Source organism: Cupressus sempervirens, chromosome 11 (genome assembly GCF_028749045.1).
Source record: "Cupressus sempervirens isolate cs-2001-9-10 chromosome 11, ASM2874904v1, whole genome shotgun sequence".
NCBI lineage: Eukaryota > Viridiplantae > Streptophyta > Pinopsida > Cupressales > Cupressaceae > Cupressus > Cupressus sempervirens.
Window position 1 is genome coordinate 417749873 of NC_143128.1, and position 24329 is coordinate 417774201.

Here is a 24329-nt window from a genome sequence, read left to right on the forward strand (position 1 = left end):
CAAAAAAAACTCGGACAAAAATATAATCTCAAATATATTATTGTATTTCAATCAACGGCAGTACAATAGCCAAGTCCAATTGTAAACACAGAAAACTATAATCGGATTGGATAATATGAAATAGAGGTTCAAAGCACAAGTGAGATACCCATGTGATATCTCCAGCAGACAATAGATTTTCGTCCACTACCTCCAAGCTCAAGGGTTTTTGTCCTCGCTAAAAGCTCAAGCTTCCCAGAACTCTCCAACAGAGAAAATGAAGTCCAAATCATAAACCAAGTATGCTGAAATGATCTCCTCTTTCTCCTTATTAAGAGGTTGGTCTGATGTTAAATAAAGCTTCGAGAATCAGCTGTGTGAATTTATTTGTTCGACATTTTAGATCAAACCCAGTGAACCATCATCAAGTAACAATTGTGAACAAGACAATAGAATAGTATGATGGTTAAAGTGGCCAAATAAAACGAGAGCATGAGGATTGTAGAGACCAAGGAAAGAGGGGAAAAGGATATTTGGAGAACGATGCATAAACGACTCAAAATTAAGTGACAAAAAGTCTAAAGGCCTTTAGGGTCTAAAGCAAGTTTATTGAACTTAGTAGATGAAGATGAAAACTAATCTCCATCCTGAGCCTTAGTAGATAGAAATCAATCTCCATCCTAGACCTTAATAGATAAAAATCAATCTCCATCCTAGACTTGCTTAAGAAAGAAGCCCTTCTCCAATTTATGTCATGAATTCCAGTGTTGGTATAGCTATTGCGTTTATATGGATAACTAAATCATCACAAGAAACAAGACAATGCAATTCAACAAGAATCAAATTTTTGCTCTCCATTTGACATGACAGCTTTATGTCTCTTGCATTATTGCTTAGGAGATTTTGGTGGCTCAAATGTTGCATTTTCTCAAGTTTTTTGCACCTCTACCAACATGGATGGTCTCATGTTCCTTTATTGAGGTGTTCCCTAACTTATGATTCTCGTTATGTTATTTTGGATGACCATAAGCACTTATCTGCAAAGAGGTCCTCTACTGTTAAATAAAACTTCTAAAATCAGCTGTGTGAGTTTATTTGTTTGACACTTCAGATCAAACCCCATGAATCATCATCAGGAAACAATTGCCAACAATCGAATAGAATAGTATGATGGTTAAAATGGCCAAATAAAAAGAGAGTTTGAGGATTACAGAGGCCAAGGAAAAAAGGGAAGAGGATAAGTAGAGAAAAAACTAAAAAATTAAAAAAAGGTAGGAAAGATTAAACACACTCATAGAAGAGGAGAAAACAAACAAAGAAACCAAAACAAATTGAAGTCAATAAATATATTAATTAATTCACACACACACAACCTAACAATTACAAAAGATAAAAGTAAATAATACTTTATTAACTGAATACATTATACACACTGTAAATGAATGATTAAATTTATCTCTGATTGTAACTTGTTGAATTTCATGGATCACTACAAATGTAATAGCACTGCCATGTTTTTGGTATGTGTTTTCTAAATGACAGCAATCTCTTATTTATATTGAGAATAAGCCATGAAGAGACATGTCTCTTTATGGGACATGTCTATTCATTAATTAAAAATTAATATAATAACAAATTTAATCATAGTTATATATATATATACACATACAATATATATATATATATATATATATATATATATATATATATATATAAATTTCCTTCACATAACAATAAACTTATATCTCATATATAATTATATATATTCATAGGTTTATCTGAGTAAAGCTACCAAACATCAACACTCCCTCTTAGTTAGGGAGGATAACCGCAAGACAAATATTACACCATTCGTAATATTAGGAATGACAAATTTTAAGGATATCTTTGATCAAAAGATATCCAACATTTTGATATCACATTTGATATCATGAGTATTGGCCTTCAGAATATTAACATATGATATTCATCAAATACTCTAAGTAATGGTCTGCAGAATATCAACACATGATATTCACCATTTTGAAGTCACATGAGTACTAGCCTCCAGAATCTCAACATATGATATTCACCAAATACTCTCAATAATGGCCTACAAAATATCAACATATGATATTCACCATGTACTCAATACAGTTTGATATCACATCTGATATCGTGAGTATTGGCCTCCAAACTATCAACATGTGATATTCACCAAATACTCTTTGAGTAATGGCCTCTAGAATGTCGAGATGCAAGATATTCACCAAGCACTATGAGTAATGGCCTCCTGAACATCAAGTCGCAGGATATTCACCAAGTACTCTGTGTAATGGCCTTCAGAACATCAAATTACATAACATTGACCATGTAATCAAAATGTTTATAAGGTATGTGCACACGCATTCTCATTATGTGTACCATATAAACATCCACCATGCAAAGTATAATCTATCATGATCTACATAGTCATCATAAGATATCCATCATAATTGAAAATTAAGTTATTGTACAATCATCACATTTCAATAACTTTTGCAAATACAAGTGATAATCATTTGGAAGTCGTCACTTCCTCATAATGTACACAAGGGATAGACCCATTAAGGTCATACAGTCACACACAAGGACTTATGAACTCCCTCTGAAAATCAATCCTCTGAGCTCCTCAACCAAATTTGCCATTGATGAAGTGTCATACTCCCTCTGAATCTGATATGATCAAGATCTTCAAAGCTCTACTAAAACATATCCTCTATCCGCTCCTTTAGACAAATGTGTCAAACTCCCTCTGAACATCAATCTTCCGAACTCCTTTACCTTTAACGAAATGAGAGACTCCCTCTGAATCTGATATCAATTTTCCATTTTCCTGCAAGAACATTCTTAGAGGAAAAGATCAAGGCAAATAGCTCTTATAGTACATATAGACATACAAATAAGAGAATGATTGTAATAAACAAATAATTGTAATACTCAAGAAAAATTAATACTTATCTATACACCAATATCCTAGATTGTCCTCATCATCACTAATGTGGTAATTATACATATAATACTGAATTTTTTCACCTTTATACTTAAGATATTATATTGATCTCATAAAATATCAATCATTTCTCAAATAAACAATATTTATATAACTTATCTATTTTTAAAAATTCACAATGTTCCACACACACACACATATATAATTTGTTACCAAATGTACTTCCATTTATAATATCCATATCATATTAAACATTTATATGAATATCAATAAAGCATATCTTTATTGTATTTTCATAGCATAACTTTGATTATAAAAGTAAACGCATAATACCTTATCAATGCCTTTTACTTTAATACTCTGATTAATGTTACCTTTTATTTGATTAACTATAAAAAGACACGCATGTTGGGCCCTAAGTTGCAATGTGATATTCTCCTACAATCATAGTCCTAAACCCGTGCATATCTAAGTTTGACAGCAACCATTAATATTCCACTGAGAATACACGATCATGCCTTGCCAAACCACCTGATATGCTCATCTTTGTGTAGGGTCGTTGCGAACTAGGTAATTGTTGCAGAACTCACTTCTTGTATAGAATCACGACAATTCATACAATTTTCGCTCCATCGTACCTACTCGAGAGGTATTTGCACACCAAGTTGACCAGCCATCTACATCAATCATTCCCTCAGTCCCACCGTTGTGGACAAGACATAAGAAGAGAGTATGAATAGGAGGATTTGGAAATCCTATATGTGTATGTGTGTTCCATGGCATTTGACATCGATATAGGAACCCCAAAGTATTGGTACAATTGAAAATGTATTTTAACATTCCAACTTCTTGTAGATGCAAAGATGTTATCAATTCATTTAATGGTAAAATGTTGCTTCATCAATCTTATGCAATCCATTTTGAACGGATTCAAAGCTTCCCAAAGGATAGTGATTGCTCTCCCTTGTGTTCACACATGGTCCTCGATTCTTCGCATTGGTCATACCCTTATGTAATCTACATCACTGCTATTTGTACCAATTGGTGTTCTTTATTATTATTTGGTGCTCCTCCCCTTATATCCACTGGTACTATATCTCACCCAACTTCTTTGGTAGTCCACATCACCTAATTGCATGAGCAACAACTTACTCCTCCATTTTGTAGCCCTTGACTTTATCAACGAGTCTATATGGCCCACGTCACCTGATTAATGTACTGTGAAGTTCGTGGCTAATGTATTTTATTTGCTTTTCATTATATTATTTAATCCTTTCTATCCATGTTGAATGTTAATTTTCTTCTCTATTTTCTCGTCAATAGTGGCTCCATTTTAATTTTTTTATGCAAGGTATTATCTTCTTTGTTTTGCATGATTTAATTGATTGCTCAAATTTGTGGTATTTGTCAAACTTGCGATTATGATATAAAAAAAACTTATCCTGATTGTTTTTAGTCTTGCGTTTGAACATAGATCTTCGTTTACTAGTCAATAAGAGAACATACCTCGTGTTCTTCTAATATCTTCCCTCCCTTCATTATGGACATTTTTTATTGAGTAAATAATAATGTTGAATATAGACGTTCTTTTCTTAGTCTATCCACAGATTAGATTGTTATATTCGTTGACCAGATTTAAGAGATTTGATGCCAATAACATTAATATCTCCTATTGTTGATTTTATTCTCTTATATTTGCAGGTTGGCTCTAATACCATGTTGATTTTCATGGATCGCTGCAAATGTAATAGCACTGCCATGTTTTTGGTACATGTTTTTCAAATGACAGCGATCTCTTTTTTATATTGAGAATAAGCCATGAAGAGACATTTCCCTTTATGGGACATGTATAAAGGGACATCTATTCGTTAATTAGAAATTAATATAATAACAAATTTAATCATATATATATATCACATAACAATAAACTTATATCTCATATATAATTATATATATTCATAGATTTCCAACTGAAACTACCAAACATCAAAATAAATATAAATATCTTTTCTATTTTCAGAATATAATTTTCTAATCATTCAATTCTGTTTTGCAGGATGTAATCAGACTTTGGTCTTTGTTCAATGAAAGAAAATAATAATTTAATATTGGTAACTACTGAATACTGATTTGAATTCTGAATCTGATATACAGTCGCTGAACTCCAAAAGGGCAGAGCATTTATTGATTTCGATGCTCTTCTGCCCAATCGGGTATGGTATTAAAAGATATGAAAGTTTATGTCCATGACTGGACATGTCTCCACAAAGTGAACGCATGTCCACTCATGACATGTCTTTCCATTTGCATGATCCATTAAACAAAATGACACCCGATTACCAATCGGTATTGGAATTAGTTTGTTAAACAAACCTCCACATACTATCGTCGATCTAAAAGACAAGACAATCAGACTTCAATCTGATTTAAATATTTACATTATAGATGATGACAGGATCATTGCTTGATCAAGGTAAAAGGAACATGAAATGTCAAAATCAGAGATAGAAATTGCAGGAGCAGATAGATAGTATACTTGGATTCAAGAGGTGTTATGATCTGATGTAAATGATACTCAATTTCAATAAGATTATTATTCTAAGTAATATATATATATATATATATATATCATGTTATTGATTATCATTAATCTGACCAAAGCTATTATCTTCAACACTCCTTAGCTAGGGAAGATAAAGAATCTAACCAAGCACATATCACAATAGGCTCATCTACTGTGAGAAGAGATGTCACCTTACTTGTGATATCAAAGGATATAATACGCTCAAGAATATCAAGTCGCATAACATTCTTCCTATATATCCAAGTTATGGTAAGTGCACTGACATCAAGTCTCATGATGCCTACCATAACAAATCATGGCATATCATGGAAACACTTATTCACCATGATTATCTCATAATAAACATAATGATCTTCAATTGATATCAAGTCTTATGATATCTATCAAAATGTCCAAGAGATACTTGTTACTAAAATTTTGCACATGTGTAAAATTTAAGTATACATGCAATGAAAGTACAGAAGTGCCATTCATTTCATTTTTTAAACAATAGAAATGTCCTTGTATTATTTACTTTCAAATATACATTGATGTTTTCTAAACAATGAAATGAATTGATATGCTGAAAAGAAAAGATCTCACACAAGCCATGAGTATAGCTCATTTTACTAAGTTTCTTTCATAATGGAATACACAAACAGATACACATGAATGAAAGAAATAGGAGTAGAGATAACCAGTCATTGCCTCTTGCTTTGACTGGTTATGGATTCCTTGCCATACTCGTCCAGCTCCGAGTTCCACGTTCTCCAACAGCTGCAAGTAAAATGAAAGAAACTGATGTTAGATCCTGAAGGATCTAAGCAATAATTGCATATCCCTATTCCTACACTACTCTATCTGTTGATGCATTTCATTACGAAAGAAAGTAAGCTTAAAAAATTGTGAGTGTCACGAGCCCGTGCTCGAACCTCACAGAATAACATGCTATAAGTAAAGCTTGTCACAAAGCCTCAAAATGCAGATGTATGAAAGGAGGGAGTACTAAAAGCTCTCTACGAGATAAATATTGCATTTAAAAATGAAACTTGAGTTGTAATTCAACATCAACATATATCTCTACATCAATTTCAATATCTGCAATTATAACTTGAAAGGAGAAGCTGTTTCAAACCAATAAGATGGACTGTTGGTAGTAAAAGATGCATTAGCAGCAAAAGCATTTTTGGATTATGAAGTAAATGAACCAATCCAAATGCTAGAGATGATTAGCAGAGAACGATAGCAGTTTTGAAGGCAAAACCTAGTGAGAAATTAAGAATTATCTTATAGCACTGGATGCACAGATTTGGGTTCCCAACAATGTATTGTTTTTTCTCAAAACAAAAGGTCATCTCAAACAAAAATGCCACTTCAGCTTGTGCAGATTTGAAGAACTTAGAATTGGAGCAATCAATTCTACATGAACTACAGAATGCGGAGGTTAGTAAATTGAAACTTAAACTTGCTGCTGCAAACAAACAAAAAAAAAAAATCAAGCAAACAGATGCCTTGGCTCGCACCATCCATACAGAATTGCCATTATCATTCACAATCAATTCACTTGCCATTTATGCTAAATAAAGCAAGATTTAACTTTCAATTGCTAAAATGGAAGACTTGTTAAGTAATACACTTCTCATCATACTGACCAAGCTGTAGTTATGGACCAGCAACAGGGGTTAGACTGATGTCACGAAGGATATAAGTATTCTCTGCAGTATACCTTTTTAACACTCCAGTACTATACTATAATGCTGAGAAGAAGGCGCTGAGAAAAAGGCAACATATGAAGAATGGGATCTGTGCACGGGTATGCTGGAAGAATGAAAATCTTACAGGAAAGGGATGTCGTGCATTGATTACAGCCAGTGGAGGACTAATAAAGAACCGGAATAACAGATGCAGTGGGTAGCACAGGATTTATAGCTATTCTTAATGGCCAGCTTCCTGGGGACTGGAGATTCTCCCTTGCAGTAACAGAGATGAATGTGAAAGAAATGGCTTCATTTTATAACCTCCAGCAAATGATGATAGCACAGGAAGTATAACATACAGTATACCATAACCCCAGCAAAATATAAAAAGAAATAAGCAAATAATCTCATTATCAAGAAACCCCATCTGGGTATTTGCAAAAGTAAATACTCCAGCAATACATCTTCATGGCGTATCCAAACAAAAGCCCAGATCATTTCTTTCCAACAGCAATACATGTTCATGGCGGATACAAATTTCCAGCAAATAAGATTCAGCGAAAAATCCCCATTCGGGTTTCGAAAAGAATGAAATACAATCTTCAAAAATTTTAGCATATGCTGGTAACCAAACTGTAGAGTTTGGGTCAAAGAGGAAAGGAGCAACCTGAAGCCGCAGCATTATATAAACCCATGTAGCTGCGAATTTTGAAAATTTTAGAAGGCAAGAACATAAAATCATAACAAATCCTTTCTAAAATATATATTCCACAAGAGTACTCCTTTCAGCAATGACAATGGAAAAGTGAAATGCTGTTTCAATCTACAGTGAAACCCTATTCGGGTTTTCAAAACAAAGCCAACTGTATGTATTCAAGTTTGAAATGAAGCATGGATTAAAAAACATAACAGCAGAACACTATACCTCCAGCAGACATCATTCATGGTGAATCTAGTAAGTTCTTCATTCATGGCGGCACAGCAAACCCTTCATCCTCTTCATCATTCGAAATTTCCAAAATGTGAGAAATGAAAGCCTTTTAGGGTTCTTTTAACATTATGTCTTTTATCTGCCCTTTACCATTTTGGAGAACTATTTGAAGTCCGCAGGCTGTGACTAAAGGAATTTCAATTCCTTTAAAACCTTTATTTTATTGTGAAGGAAAAAGGGGGAATTAATTTATGTAATACCTTAGAAAGTTTGTGGTAAGTATGTTTTGTGCATATTATGAATGTAAAAAGAAAAATAATATTAAATGATATCAATAGATTGTTTAATATTATTTTCTTGTTAAAATGCACAAAAGAGGTATTATTTGAATTATTTTCTTTTACAGGAATATAATATTGTAAAGAAAAAGCATTTGAATGATGCCTTATAAATCATTTAATGTTTTTTATATATCTGTCATGTAAAAGAAAATGAGTCATTTTATACTTATGTCATGGTCTTTAAGTCTGAAAGCAGTTGGGAACAGTGAGAGGAAGAATAGGCTTTCTGGGGTCGGATTTGTTTTTACCCATTCAATTTGAAGATATTTGTAATCAGTTGAAGAGTTTGGGGATAAATTTTGATGAGTCATAGGCCTTATAATGGGTTAGTAAAGTCTTAGGCATCATGGGACTTGAATTTTGGAAGTTTCTAAGCCCTGTTTTGGAGGCTTGATTTCTACATTCGACCCAAAGTTGTTTTGGGGGTACTTATTGAATTTTGTAACTCATTTATGGGAGTTCTGATTTTATGATAGAGTTTTTTGAGACCTCTTTTTGAGTCCTAAGCTTTGTTATAGAGTCTGTAATTCATCTTTTGGAGACATAATACAAATGACAGCAGTATTATGATGTTTTTTTGTCTTCAGTGTTAAGGCCTTCTTTCTTTCTGCAAGTTTTGTGTGCGTTTTATGAGTGATTTGAGAGGATAACTTGAGAATTTTCCTTATTCCTTGTCTTTCTGTCTCATTCCAACAACTATTTGTAGGAAAGTAAGTTTATTTGCAGGTTATGATATGTGTTTAAAGGGTGTAATCAATTAAAGTGAGGTGTTAATTTTTCCTCCTTTTATTGTTTCAGTATTGAAACCTTATCATAAATCATTTGTGCAAATCTTTACAGGAAGATGTGTTTTGTTGCATTTCACGTGGCTGCATAGTCCACTCTGTCAAGTGTATTCGAGTCTTCATAATCACTTTTGGTGTATCACCTCCTTTTCTTAGTTTAAGCTTTAGGTTTTAGGTTTATTTTCTGCAATTTCTTACCTTTTCTCTGCAAGTTTTCATTAAGTTTTAGAGATTTTCACTGAAAGATCCAATAGGAACCGGCCTAGAACCCGGAGGTTTCATTTCATTAGCCAGTCTCACATAGTGAAATGACTCCCATGTTAAGTAAGGATTACTGATTTTTTTTTGGTTCAGTTAAGGGTGCAAATCCTAAAATTTAACAATACTATCATGACATGTCCACAAACATCAAGTCACATGATATTCATCATGATAGTGAACTAATCATTGTAAAGTTATCAACTTACAATGTCAAATACAAGTGTTCATTATCTGAAAGATCGTCACTTTTCAATAATGTACACAGGGGACCCATAAAGTCATAGTCACACATATGACAAAAGAGTTTACACATTATACATCTTATATATATATATACAAATAAACAATTTGAGACTCAATCTCAATGATTTACAATTCAACCATACCAAGTTTCTTCCTTAAGTGTTCAACTTTTACTCTGGAGAGAGACTTCGTGAAAATGTCTAATGTTTGATCGCTTGTAACAATAGACTCCAATTGGATCACATTTCTTTCTACCATGTCTCTCACATAGTGGTAAGGAGTCTCTATATGCTTTGATCTATCATGGAACACCGGATTCACTGAAAGCTTAATACAACTCTAGTTCTCAAGGTAGATAATAGTAGGATTCATGGGCTCACCAAATAATCCTACAAGCAGTTTCCGGAGCCATGTTGCTTCTCTTGCTCCCATAGAGGCTCCAATGTATTCAGCTTCTATTGAGCTGTGTGTCATTGAAGATTGTTTCCTACTTATCCAAGAGATCATAGCCAATCCCAAACTAAAGCAACATCCCGATGTGTTTTTCCAATCAATTACACTTCTAGCCCACTCTGAATTAGAGTATCCATATAGATCTATGTCAACATTTTTATATTTAAGACCATATCAATAGTACCTTGAAGGTATCTCAACATATGCTTCGCAACAATAAGGTGGATTTCTTTTGGTCCGCACATAAACTCGCTTACAACATAAACTGCATAACAAATATCTAGTCTAGTGTTAACCAAATAAATCATTAATCCAATTATCTATCTATAGAGAGTAGGATCTACAAATCTTGACTCAGTTGCTGCTTCTTTCAATTTATGTAAGTTGGTTTCCATGTGTAGACATTGGTCTACAATTCATCATCCCAAATCTCTTCAAAATATCAATAGTATATTTTTCTTGATTTAAAATGATACCATTTGATTTCTAAGAGACTTCAACCCAAGGAAGTAATGTAAAATGCCCAAGTCCTGCAAATCGAATTTTGAGGCCAAGTCCTTACATTGAACAATAAAGCAATCTTCCCCTATAGTTAGCAAGTCATCAACATATAAGATTAGTATTAACATCACCTTTAATTACTTTATAATAGAGATTTGGATCTGCATCATTCTTGGAAAACCCTAGTCTCATAAGATAGTTGTCAATCCTTTCATACCAGACTTAGGGAGCCTGTTTAAGTCCATATAGGGCTTTCTTCAATTTGCATACATGTGAGTCTGCAATATGAATTACAAAACATTCAGGTTGCTCTAAATAGACTACTTCTTCAATGGTCTCATTGAAGAATGTAGTTTTCACATCCATTTGATGGATCTTCCAACCTTTAGCTGTTGCAATAGCTATTACTGCTCTAACAGAAGTATATTGGGCAACAGTTGCAAATGTCTCTTCATAATCAATACTTTCCTTTTGTGAGAACCCTCTGGCAACAAAACATGCTTTGTGTTTCTCTATACTTCCATTTACAGCATGTTCGATTTTGACGAGACATTTGGAAGAGATAATATATTACTCTTTTGGTCTGGGTACTGTATCCCATATATCATTTTTCAAAATGGATTGATACTCTTTGATCATAGCATCTTTCCATACTTGATGCTTGAGAGCTTCTGTAACACTAGTAGGTTCTCAATTGATGATTTCACTAAGGCAACATAACTTAACAATCTGTTGGGTCTCTTACTTTCTCTAAAGGTTCATTTGGGTGCTACATAATTCTCAGCTTCCTCAATCATGATTCTAGCCCAAAGTGGTCCCTTTCATTGTTGACATTAGGATTCTCTTCTTGAGCAGTTTGGTTTTCATTTATGGTTTCTTCATAATACTCCCTTTGAATCTCAAGAGCAAGATCCTCCTCTATGTCTTTAGGTGAATCTTGAAATTCTATCTCATTAGAGCTCTTTTCCCTCTTAAAGGCAATGTTCTCATCAAAGATAACATCTCTACTCAATTATATCTGTCTTTGTCTAGGTATGTATATTCTGTAGGCTTTTGAGGTTTCACTATAGCCTACAATTATCCCTTTCTTTCCAATATGTTCTAATTTAGATCTCTTCACTTTAGGCACATGAATGTAGAAAAGGTAACCAAATATTCTTAAGTGACTTATGTCCAATTTTAGACCAATAAATGCTTCATTGGGAGTTTTGCTATCAAGATGTGAATGGGGACATCTATTTTGAATGTAGACAATTGTCCTAGAGGCTTTTGCCCAAAATGAAGTTTATATGTTTTGGTCATACAACATTGCTCTACCAACTTCTATAATAGTTCTATTCTTCTTCTCATCAACACCATTTTTTTGTGGATTGTAGGGTACAGAAAACTCCCTCTTAATCCCATCATTTACACAAACTTCCTTAAAAAATTTGAGGTGTATTCCTTCCCATTATCTATACACAATTATTAAACTTTCCTCTCGAAAGAGTTCTCTGAAAGAGCTTTGAACTTCTTAAACCTTTTAAGGATTTCCTCTTAACTATATACACTTGAGAGAATATATCTAGGTCTTTCAAGAAAAGTCATCTAAAAAGATTACTTAATATAAGAACCCTCCCATGGAGGGTACAGACATGGGCCCACATAAATCAGAGTGGACTAGTTCTAATACATTTTTTGTTCTAAAACTATTTTGGAGAGTCCCCTTTATGTTTTTCCCTAGGACACACCCTTTGCATGCCCATGTATGAATTTGATTTAGTTTTGGTAGTCTTGTCACCAATCTTTCCATTGAAGTTAGGGCACAAAAATGAATATGTCCTAATCTTCAATGCCAGATTTCATTTGTCTCAATACAAAGTTTGTATAGATATCATTGTCTTATACCTATGGTTTGAGCTTTCTTTATTGTGGAATTCTTTGGCCATGCCAGAACTTTCTTGTCCATAAAGGTAACCCTATACCCATTGTCTTCAAGAGCAAATATGGATATAAAGTTCCTCTTTAGTCCTTGTACAAATAATACCCCAATGAGTTTTATACAGATGCCAATTTTCAATTTGATGGTGCAAGTTCCAACCCCTTTTACTCGATGTGCAGAATCCTCCTCAGTCCTTACTTCTTTGTAAGTTTCTTCTACAATAGTATCTAAGTGTTCTATGAATCTTGTGGTGTATCTTGATGAGCCACTATCAATCACCCAGGTGTTAAGTTTTTCTCATACTTGGCTTGACAATGTTGAGTCGAAAACAAATTTCTCAAAATCATGTTTTATATTTGCCTTTCCAACCTTACAAATGATGCTTTTTGCATTGTTCTATCAGGACATTTAATTGCATAGTTTCATTACTGATCACATCTAAAACATTAAATTTGGGAAAAAAAATTCCTCTACTTGAATGAATCCTTTCCATGAGAACTTCTCTTTCTTTTGAAATTCTTCTTGTTTTTCTTATGAGAATTTGTGTTTAAAACATGAATATCCTCATCTATAGGTTTTTGTCTGTTCCCTTTTGTCATTTGTCTTGATTCTTCTTGTAAGCAATCAGATCATAACCTATCAAACATAGGGAGTTTTGATCTTGCAATTATTCCTTGAACAAATGATCTAATGAATTTGGTAGGCCACCTAAAGCTATAAGTGTTAACTCTTTGCTAGCAATTTGATATCCAATTGTTGACAGTTGATCCCTTAGCTCAGTAACTCTCATGAAGTATGCATTGATGGATTCTCCCTTGTTCATTCTTATATTATTTGCTTGCCTCTTTAGAGCAAGGATCCTCACAAGAAACAAAGACAACACAATTCAACAAGAAGAATGAAATTTCTGCTCAACTTTTGACATAATGGCTTTATGTCTCTCACATTATTGCCTACGGCATTTTGGTGGCTCAAATGTGTCATTTTCCATTTTCTCAAGTTTTCGGCACCTCTACTGACATGGATGGTTTCATGTTCCTTTATTGAGGTTTTCCCCAACTTATGGTACTCGTTATATTATTTTGGACAACCAAAAGCACATATCTACTTGTAAAGAATTTAGTCTAATGATAAATAAAGCTTCTAGAATCAGCTGTGTGAGTTTATTTGTTTGACATTTCAGATCAAACCCTGTGAATCATCACTAGGAAACAAATACCAACAAGATACTAGAATGGTATGACGATTAAAATGGCCAAATAAAAGGAGAGGGTAAGGATTGCAAAGACCAAGGAAAAAAGGACGGGGACAGGTAGAGAAATAATATTAAAATATAAAAAGGTAAGAAGGAACAATAAACACACTCATACAAGAGAAGAAGAAGAACAAAGAAACCAAACAAAATATAAATTCATTCACACAAGCAAACACACCCAGCCAAACAATTATAAAAGATAAAAGTAAATAAACTATATGTATAAATATATATACACACAAGTATATAAGATAAAAATATTATTAGCACGTAGTGAAAAACGGCTAATGAAATGATTTGTGTAAGTAATAGTCACCAGGAGATGGTTATACGTGGAGATTCCATAGACATATCGATATGGCTAATTTTCAAATCTAGGTGATGGGGTGTACTTGGAGATGCCCTTTTTAATATAATTTAACACTTCCTAGAAAATATGACAACATAGTGTTAGATTCAATGAGAAGCAACAATTGCATCAAGATCTAATGTCAATTGTAGAATGCATTCAACTCCACTCAACAAAGGATCAAAGATCAAAATAGTAGAATGAGGACAAGTTGATATGAAAGAAAAATAAAGACAAGCAAAGAAAATTTTAAGAAGATTCTAAATACTCTCACCAAACTATTACTAGTAAATGTGAAAGTAGAATGTTGATTATAGAAAAATAAAGGCATATTCATTAAAGAATTGCATTAACTCCTACTCCCTCTATAAGATTAGAGGTTTTACCTGCTTGGTAAATGCAAAAATATTAAGAGACAGTTCTTGAATAGATATTTGGAGGAAGATGTGTAAATAACTCAAAATTAAGGGTCCAAAAGTTCAAAGAGCTTTAGGATCTGAAGCAAGTTCAATGAACTTAGTAGATAGAAATTAATCTCCATCCTAGACCTTAGTAGATAAAAGTTAGTCTCCATCCTAGACCCATATTAAAAAAGAAGCCTAAATCCAATTAATGTCCAAGAATTCCAATGATGGTAAAGTTGTCGTCATTTTTATGTGGATAACATAATCATCACAAGAAACAATGACAACACATTTCAACATGAAGAATCAAATTTCTGCTCTACCTTTGACATGACAACTTTACAACTCTTGCATTAGTGCCTAGGAGATTTGGGTGGCTCAAATGTTTCATTTTTCATTTTCTCCAGTTTTTTGCACTTATATCAACATGGATGGTTTGATGTTCCTTTATTGAGGTGTTCCCAAACTTATGGTTCTTGTTATATTATTTTGGACAACCATAAACACGTATCTACTTGTAAAGAGGTTAGTCTAATGTTAAATAAAGCTTCTGGAATCAGGTTTGTGAGTTTATTTGTTTGGCATTTAAGATCAAACCCCATGAATCATCATCACGAAACAATAACCAATAAGAGAATAGAATAGTATGATGGTTGAAATGGCCAAATAAAAAGAGAGGGTGAGGATTATAGAGACGAAGGAAAAAAAGGAAGAGGATAGATAGAGAATAAATTTAAAAAGTTAAAAAGGTAAGAAAGAAGAATAAAAAACATTCATACAAGAGGAGAACAAAAACAAAGAAACAAAAAAAAACTGAAGTCAAAATATATATATATATATACATTCAGGCACACACAACCAAACTATTATTAAAGATAAAACTATATTAAATAAATGAAATATATATATATAGACACACACACAAAAGTATATAAGATTAAAATATTCTTAGCAAATAGTGAAATAAGGCCAATGAAATACTTTGAGGAAGTCATAGTCACCAAGCAATGGTGGTACTTGGAGATTCCAAAAATGTATTGGTATGGCTAATTTTCAAAAATAGATAGGGTGTACCTGGAGATGCCCTTTTTAATATTATTTAATAATTTCTAGAAAATATGATGACTTAGTGTTAGATTCTGTGAGAAGCAAGAACCAAACCAACGAGCTGATGTCAGTAGTAGATCACATGCAACTCCTCTCAACAAAGGATCAAAGATCAAAATAGTAGAATGAGGAAAAGTTTGATATGAAAGAAAAATAAAGACAAAGAAAGAGAATTTTAAGAAGATTCAAGATTCTCAAAACTCTCACCAAGCTATCGCTTAACTTGTGAATATGACAGTAGAGTGTTGATGTAATGTCACCTTCTTGAGCTGACATAAGAGGATTAGTTGCTAGCGCCTTATTATTACAATTCTGAGGGCCAATTAAGGACTTCAGAATGATCTTGGACTGTCTTAATTGTAGTTACGAATTGTGATGTACCTCGCCAAGATGTTTCCAACAAGCTCCTATACAAGGGATTCTGAGTTTATTTGCCACATCTTTTTAATGTTCAAAGTTAAGGCTATAAGTGACCACTCTAATTTAATACTATTACTTTGGCTAAGGGTCCACTTTATAAGCTTTAAAGCCAAAGATAAATAAATGTCCCTTTTAGCCCCTACCAACTCATTAACACATGGAAATAAGAAACTCTGAAGTTTATGGGCATTCGTTAACTCCACATCAAAACCTGATTAAGGGGGAATTCAGAAGGGATTAAAAGAACGATTTGCAAGAGGGCGGTGTTACAAAATCGAAGGGTCGCATTGTTGCAGATACAAATGGGGAGGCACGAAGGAGGATTCATGCAAAGAGAAGAGCAAGAAATAGGGAATGAAGAATGGTATTTGAACTTCTAGTGCTAACGCCGAATGTATGCAAGGGCAGTGAGCATGTTTCACCCTCATTTGATATCATCTCTTTCACTGTTGGAACAACACAGTCAAGGAGATCTGTTTTCTATCTGTGATGCTTGTTGGCGGTAGCAATAATAGCCATATCTGATTTTGTCATATAGCTTGAGACTAGTCATAGTTTTTTGATAAAACCTCTAGAGGGCGATAGTGAGCTTGGTTATTAAGTTTTGTGTTGGATGGAAGAGGCAACTCATTTTCAGACTTGTGTGCTTGCTTTGAACAGTATTGGAGGTTGCATTTGATAAAGTGGAGGGGCCGCATTTGCTAGGTCTGTTGTTTATCAGTGTGCATGGAAGTCCCAAGTAACTAGAACAGATGTCTAACCTTCGGATGACCGACATAAATAATGAGTGGTGTGCGAAGGGCTTCAATAGTTTACAATCCTGTCACTTCATGTGTATGGTTGTAATAGGTCTGCAAATACTCATTTATTTGTTCTTTGTATTGGCAGCGTATTCTGAAAGAATTAATACAAGTTTGAGCATCTAGAGCTTGGGAAAAAAAATTCAAAAAGGGGGTAGGTATAATTGTTGTTAGAACTGTTGTATGTTCTTTTGATACTAAGAGTAAACTTGTAAACATTCATTATATTAAAAGAGTTGGTCATGCATTCGTTTCTCTAAAACAAAAGAGCAAGTCATTGCAAACAAACTGTCCTAGGAAATTCCTATGAGCTGAAAACACACGAAAAGACTCACATAATTAAAATAGCAGGGCAGTTTATTTCAATGGTATCAGAGCTAAAAATCTTGTCATCCTGCTGGGTAAAACAATGCAATGAACAGGCTGCGATGTGACAGATTGGAGTGTTCATCCTTTAACACATCACTATAATTTAAGAAGAATGAGAGCACAATTAAACGTGGGTCAAGCAGATCAGGAAAACCTGGAAGCTCAATTTTGTACAGATTAACAATTTATTGACGATATGGGAGACAATAATGTTAGGGATCTTTGAGAGGAGAGATTTCTGCAGCTGTTGGATACATTGGCACAAGGACAGCACTTAGCTGAACAGAGAGCTCAGCAACAGACTCAGCAGATTGATGTGATGATATAGATGATGGCTAGGCATCTGGGTGTGAACATGAATACGGGAGGTAATAATGGTGGAAATGGACACAATGGAGGGACTAACTCAAGTAATAACAGGGAAAATAATGGTGAGCAATATGGGCTGAATGGTGGAGGAGCACAAGTGGAGGATAATTTTGATCAGGCACCTAGAACAGCGGGAACAGTATGTTTGAGAACTATTGCACCTATTTCCCACCTAGATTTCCAGTTCAACAGGGATAGGAGCCCCAGATAGTTCCACGCTCAGTTTAGGAGAGACCGGGAAGCTGGAGGAGGGGGATTTCGGGCAGCCATAGCTTTCAGGGAATACATAGACATGAGGCTGAAACATATCCCACGGGCAGGTGGTAGGTGCAAGCATATTGATTTACAAAAAAAAACTAAACTTTATTTACTGTAATTTGACGGATCCGGGAAGATTACTGTCGGGCCATGGATACAAAAGGTAGACATGTATTTTCAGCTAAATCCAATGCCGGAAGAAGAAGCCATTAAATATGCAGCATTATATCTGGATGGTCTAGCAAATGAGTGATGGCACTATGGTATGATCACTATGGGCCATAAGAAGATTACTTCCTATATTGATTTCACAGAGATGTTGATTGAGTGTTTCGACAAGGACCCTAAGTTACATTTTAAAGAATTAGCTCAGCTTAAACAGTGGGGTTCAGTAGATACTTTCATAGCAGAGTTTCAGAGCCTCTCAGTTTTGGTCATAGATATCTCTCAGAATAGGTTGTTGGTGTTATTCATAGATGGATTTGCAGAGCCTCTGAAGGGATGTATTAAACGTATAAACCAAGCACATAGCGAGAAGCCTACAAACAGGCTAGAGACATGGAGGCTTCATCTTCTAGAGACAAGTTTCATTCTAAGGGATCTACTTCAAAAAAGACAAGGCTAGGAAAAACTTTCTGAAAGACCCTTACCTAGGAATGAAACAAAAAAGTTGGATAGTGATCAGCTCAACAAATTAAGGAGGAAGAGACTATGCTTTCATTGTAGGGAGCCTTAGGATCTTTCACACAAGTGTCCTGTAAAGGCAAAGGCAGCCCAATTAAAATACTTTTCAACAGAAGAATCAGATTCAAAGGACAAGGAAACACAATTTGATTCCGAGGGAAGCGATGAGGCAAAACCCATTGAGATGAATCAGATGATGAAAAGGCAATTGCACGACTCTCAGGTGATGACCAAGCAATAACCTTTAAAGTAAGAAGTGTAATACAACAGCAGTGAGCTATTACCTTAGTTGACACAAGTGCTACCAATAATTTCATATCAAAGAGATTGGTTAAGAGAACGGGGCTTATATTCTTGGCATGACTTGGATGAAGTCACTACATGAGTTCACTTTCAACCTAAACACAATGGACTTGAAGTTTGAACACCAAGGTAGGAAAGTGGTACTTAGAGCACTATTAGATGGGGGTCCAAGAATGGTGTGACTTAGGCAGGTCGAGAGATTGATACAGCATGATCAAGTGCAATGGGCAGCAGAGATTTTGGTGATGTTGGAGGATAGTGCACAGCAGAAGCATGATTACCCTCCTCAAATACAAGTTATTGACCAAACACTCTAAAGTGCTTGGGGACATACCACCAGACACGCCACCAAATAGCTAAACTAGTGATTATTACTTCATATAGGCTTCCAAAGAGGTACAAAGATGAGATCAAAAAAGCCATTGAGGAACTTCTTGAGATGGGACATATTAGATCCAATAAGAGTTCATTCACTTCAGTCATGGTTCTAGCAAAAAGGAAGGCTGGGACTTTTTGGATGTGCATAGATTACAGGGATTGAATGAAAGGATGATTAAAACTAGGTATCGAATTCCTCGTATAGATAAGCTACATGGAGCAAACTATTTTTCCAACATGATTTGAGATCAGGTTATCATCAGATTTGAGTTGCCATTATGGGCATTTTAAGTTCTTAGTCATGCCCTTTGATTTCACTAACACGCTAGCTACCTTTTAATCATGCATGAACATAATATTGAGTCAATTGAGGAGATTTGTGTTGATAGTTTTTTATGATATACTAATCTACAACGAGACTTGGGAGGAGCATTTAGAACATATTGATATTGTGTTGAGCATCCTAGAATGGGAGACCTTGTATGCTAAAACGTCAAAATGTGAGTTTCGGATGACCGAGTTGTTATATTCAAGTCACACTATTAGTGTTAAGGGTGTTTGTGTGGATCCAAAGAAAATCCGGGCTGTTAAGGATTGGCCACCACCCAAGAATCTTTCACATCTAAGAAGTATCACAGGGTTATGTGGGTTCTACTACCACTTTATGAATGGGTATTCATAGTCAACAGCTCCCCTCACAGATTTGACTTGGAAAGATGCATTCAAGTGGACAAATACATCACAACAGTGTTTTGACAGGTTTAAGGAGTTAATGAGCACTTGCAGTTTTCGCCACTCCAGACTTAACCAAATGATTCGTGTTACATTGTGATTCTTCAGGAGAGGGGGTTGGGGTAGTCTTGATGCAAAATAAGCACCCTATCGCGTTCGAGAGTAGGAAGTTGAGAAAAGTTAAAGCATTATGTATGCATTGGCTAAATTTAGACATTATTTGGTGGGCAGCAAATTTACAGTTGAGACAAACCATTATAGTTTGAAACATTTCCTTGGGCAGAAAGAATTAAATGATAAACAACATTATAGTTGCAACACTACATACAAGATGTCCATCTAGATGACACCATTCATGGCTTTTTATGGATATGATGCTCTGAGTTACTTAGATTTTCTATTCGGGGATAACAAGGTGCCTAGGGCTAGAGATCTATTACAAGAAAATCAAGATATCATGAAATCTTTGAGGGAAAATATGCAAAAAGGCACAAAACCATCAAAAACAATGTGCAGATGAGTGCAGAGTTGAGCAATCGTTTGATGTGGAAGACATGATTTACCTCATGCTACAACCCTACATGTAGTCTTCTTTAAAGAAGAGTGGAGCGGCGAAGTCAAAGCCATGTTATTATGGACCTCTCTAAGTAAATAGGAGGATTGGAGAGATGTCTTATGAGTTGGAGCTGCCAACAGATAGTAAGATACACAATGTATTAAAGTTCATGTGTCACACCTCAAAAAAGTACTGGGACACAATGTCACACCTTGAACGGAGTTGTCTCCTCTAGATGACGAGGGGAAGTTGATTTGGTTCCTTAGGTGATTTTGGAGACTAGAGAGTGTATGCTCCAGAAGAGGACAATCAGAGAGTATTTGGTGCAGTGGAAAGATCTACCAAGTGAAGATACAATATGAGAGAATGAGGCCATCTTGCAGCATCTAGGAATGAAATTGCTCAAGGACTAGCAATTTCAAGGGGAGCGGATAGTACTGTCCCCTTCTTGAGCCAACATAAGAGGATTAGTTGTTAGCCCTTACTATTATGATTCTAAGGGCTAATTAAGGACCTTAGAGGGATCTTAGAGTGTCTTGATTGTAGTTGCACTCTGCCAAGTGTTTTTGACAAGCTCCTACACAAGGGATTCTGAGTTTATTTGCCACATCTTTTTAGTGTTTAAAGTTAAGGCTATAAATGACCACTCTAATTTTATATTTTAACTTTGTTTAAGAGTGCACTTTATAAACTTTTAACTTTTAAAGCCAAGGATAATATATGTCCCTTTTAGCCCCTAGCAACTCACACACACATGGAAATGAGAAACTTTAAAGTGTATGGGCATTCTTTAACTCCACATCAAAACTTAATAAAGGGGGAACTAAGAAGATATTAAAGAACAATTTGCAAGTGGGTTGTAATATCCCTAACTGGATATTAGCTGATTTCTCTTATAAACAAAATAATCAAAACTAAAACCATGCAAATGTATTTCAGCACAAACGAATCCAGTACAATAGCCCACAAAATGTTTAACCAGCTTCTTCCTAATTATAATATTCAAACTCAGATATAGGCAAACGGAATATAATACGATGTTTAAACCTGAAGATTCTTCACAATTTAATAACCAGTTCCTTTCCAAATAATATTCAGGATTTCCAGCATATAGAAATGCATTAAAAACTTATAATGTTAAAACTAGAAACTTCCATACAACTCCACAAATACATTATTGCATTATACAACAGCAATACAATAACCAGTACAAAAACCCAATCCTAAATATAGATTTAACAGTCAAATTGGAATGCTAGAATAAGAACCTGTAAGCATGAATGAAACACCTGAAATGATATTTTTTAGGACAGTGGGTTTGCATCCACTGTTTGCCAGCACGAGGGGCTACGTCCTCAAACTAACTAAAAGCTGAAGCTTTCTGAAAACTCTCACAAGAGAGAAAACTGAACTAAATCATAAAATCAAGCATCCCAACAATGAGCCTCTTTCCCCTTTTAATACACAAACCAAGACTCTTCGGCTCATCTCTGGCTTTCGTTTTATTCCTTTGTGGCCCTTCAACTTCCTTAAGGCATTTCATCTTGATCCTCCTTGACCCTTTGTCCTTTGTATAACATTAAATTGACCTTTTAATATTTTGAGTCTATGTCTCAGAGTCAATTTTAATATTATATAGAATAAGACTTCAATATTTCTAATGTCCCAAAAGGGGACAGTACATGGGTGGCATTATAGAATAGAAGGGTCAAGTTGTTGTAGATACGAATGGGGAGGCATGGAGAAGGATTCATGTGAAGAGAAGAACAAGAAATGGGGAATGAAGAATGTTATTCGAACTTCTGGTGCTATTGCGGATTGTATGCAAGAGTCGTGAGGACATTTCACCCTCAGGTGCTATTATCTCTCACTGTTAAAAAAACAAAGTCAAGGAGATTTGTTTTCAGTATGTGATACTTATTGGTGGTAGTGATAATAACCATACCTGATTTTTTTGTACAGTTTCAAGCTAGTCATAGCTTTTTAATAAAATATCTGAAGAGCGATAGTAAGCTTGGTCACTGAGTTTTGTATTGGATGGCAGAGGCAACTCATTTTCAGACTTACATGCTTATTTTGAACAGTATTGGTGGTTGTGTTTGATAGAATGGAAGGCACGCATTTTCTGGGTCTGTTGTTTATCAAAGGGCGTGGAAGTCCCAAGTAACTAGAACAGTCATCTAACCTCTGGAGACAACCAGCGTAAATTCTGAGTAGTGCGTGAAGGACTTCAACAGTTTATTATCCTTTCACTTCATGCATATGGCTGTAACAGGTCTGCCAATATTCATTTCTTTGTTCTCTGTACTGGAAGCATGTTCTGAAAGAATTAATATAGGTTTGAATATCTATATCTTGGGAAAAACATTCAAAAAGGGGGTGGGTCTAGTTGTTGTTAGAACTGTTATATGTTTTTAACATTAAGATTAATCTTGTAAATGTTTGTCATATTAAACAAGTTATTCATGCATTCATTTCTCTAAAAAAATGATAGCCATTGCAAACAATCTGTCCTACAAAATTCCTGTGAGCTGAAAACACAAGAAAAGGCACATAATTAAAACAGCATAAGAATATTATAATGCAAAGGAAATTATTACTGTCAATATTAGATCTAATAATTGGGCACAGTAAGATCTCATTAATTAGGAATATACTGGGGAATGCTCCTTTTAAACTATGTATAATTTAGGACCTCGGTCCCGGGCAAGACTGGAGGTTTTCTTACTCCGTTCTTCCCTACCAGTGCTTGTTTCAATGGAGAACATTGTAACTATCTTTTTAACATCTAAATTTAATATAAAAGCTTCGGCCATTTACCGATCAAAAAAATTAAAATTAAAAAATTAACGGCATAAGAATATTGGAAAGATAACAAGGCAGTTTATTGCAGTTGATTACGGAAAAATAGAAGCACATGCATCTAAGATGTGCATTAACTCCTACTCCCTATATAATGTGGGAGGTTTTACCTACTTATTAAATGCCAAAATGTTAAGAGACTATTCTTGAATACATATTTGGAGCAAGATGTATAAACGACTCAAAATTTAAGTATCCAAAGACCTTTAGGATCCGAAGCAAGTTCAATGAACTTAGTAGATGAAAAGAAGTCTTGATCCTAAACCTTGGTAGATAAAAATCAATCTCTATCAAAGACCTACACTTATAAAGAAGCCCTTTTCCAATTTTTGTTGTGAATTCCATTGATGGTATAGCTACTGTCATTCTTCATGTGGATAACTGAATCATCACAAGAAACAAAGAGAACACAATTCAATAAGAAGAATCAAATTAAATTTCTGCTCTACTTTTGACACAAGAGCTTTATGTCTCTTGCATTATTGCCTAGGAAATTTTGGCAGTTCAAATGTTTCATTTTTCTTTTTCTCAAGTTTCTTGTATCTCTACAGACATGGATATTTTCATGTTCCTTTATTAAGGTGTTCCCCAACTTATGGTTCTCATGATCCTCTTTTGTAGTCAGCTATTAGTGAAGACCGAAAAATTTGTATATTCTGGCATCAGACTATAGTCATGGGACAGTTAAAGATCGAATATTATCAGTGTGACAGAAGTTTAATATTCCTGTGATTTTAATGTTTGGGGCAATTTTCCTAATCTTTCCAGATACATTAACATTTGGAAATGATATTTTCTCGTAAATGATAGTGGGTCCAATTAATAATATTTTGTCTG

General features: G+C 34.6%; 1 protein-coding gene across 2 annotated transcripts in view; it reads right to left on the reverse strand.

Annotated features, from left to right (window-relative positions):
* LOC149530225 (uncharacterized) overlaps window positions 1-24329 on the reverse strand; it is a 110133-nt gene that overhangs the window by 55582 nt on the left and 30222 nt on the right. Inside the window, exon 2 of one of the 2 annotated variants that reach the window (XM_089809602.1) lies at window positions 6222-6290. The gene's annotated coding sequence lies outside the window, so the exon portion shown is untranslated. Of the gene's footprint in view, window positions 1-6211; window positions 6291-24329 lie in introns of both variants that reach the window. The other variant, XM_089809603.1, reaches the window with a different exon arrangement.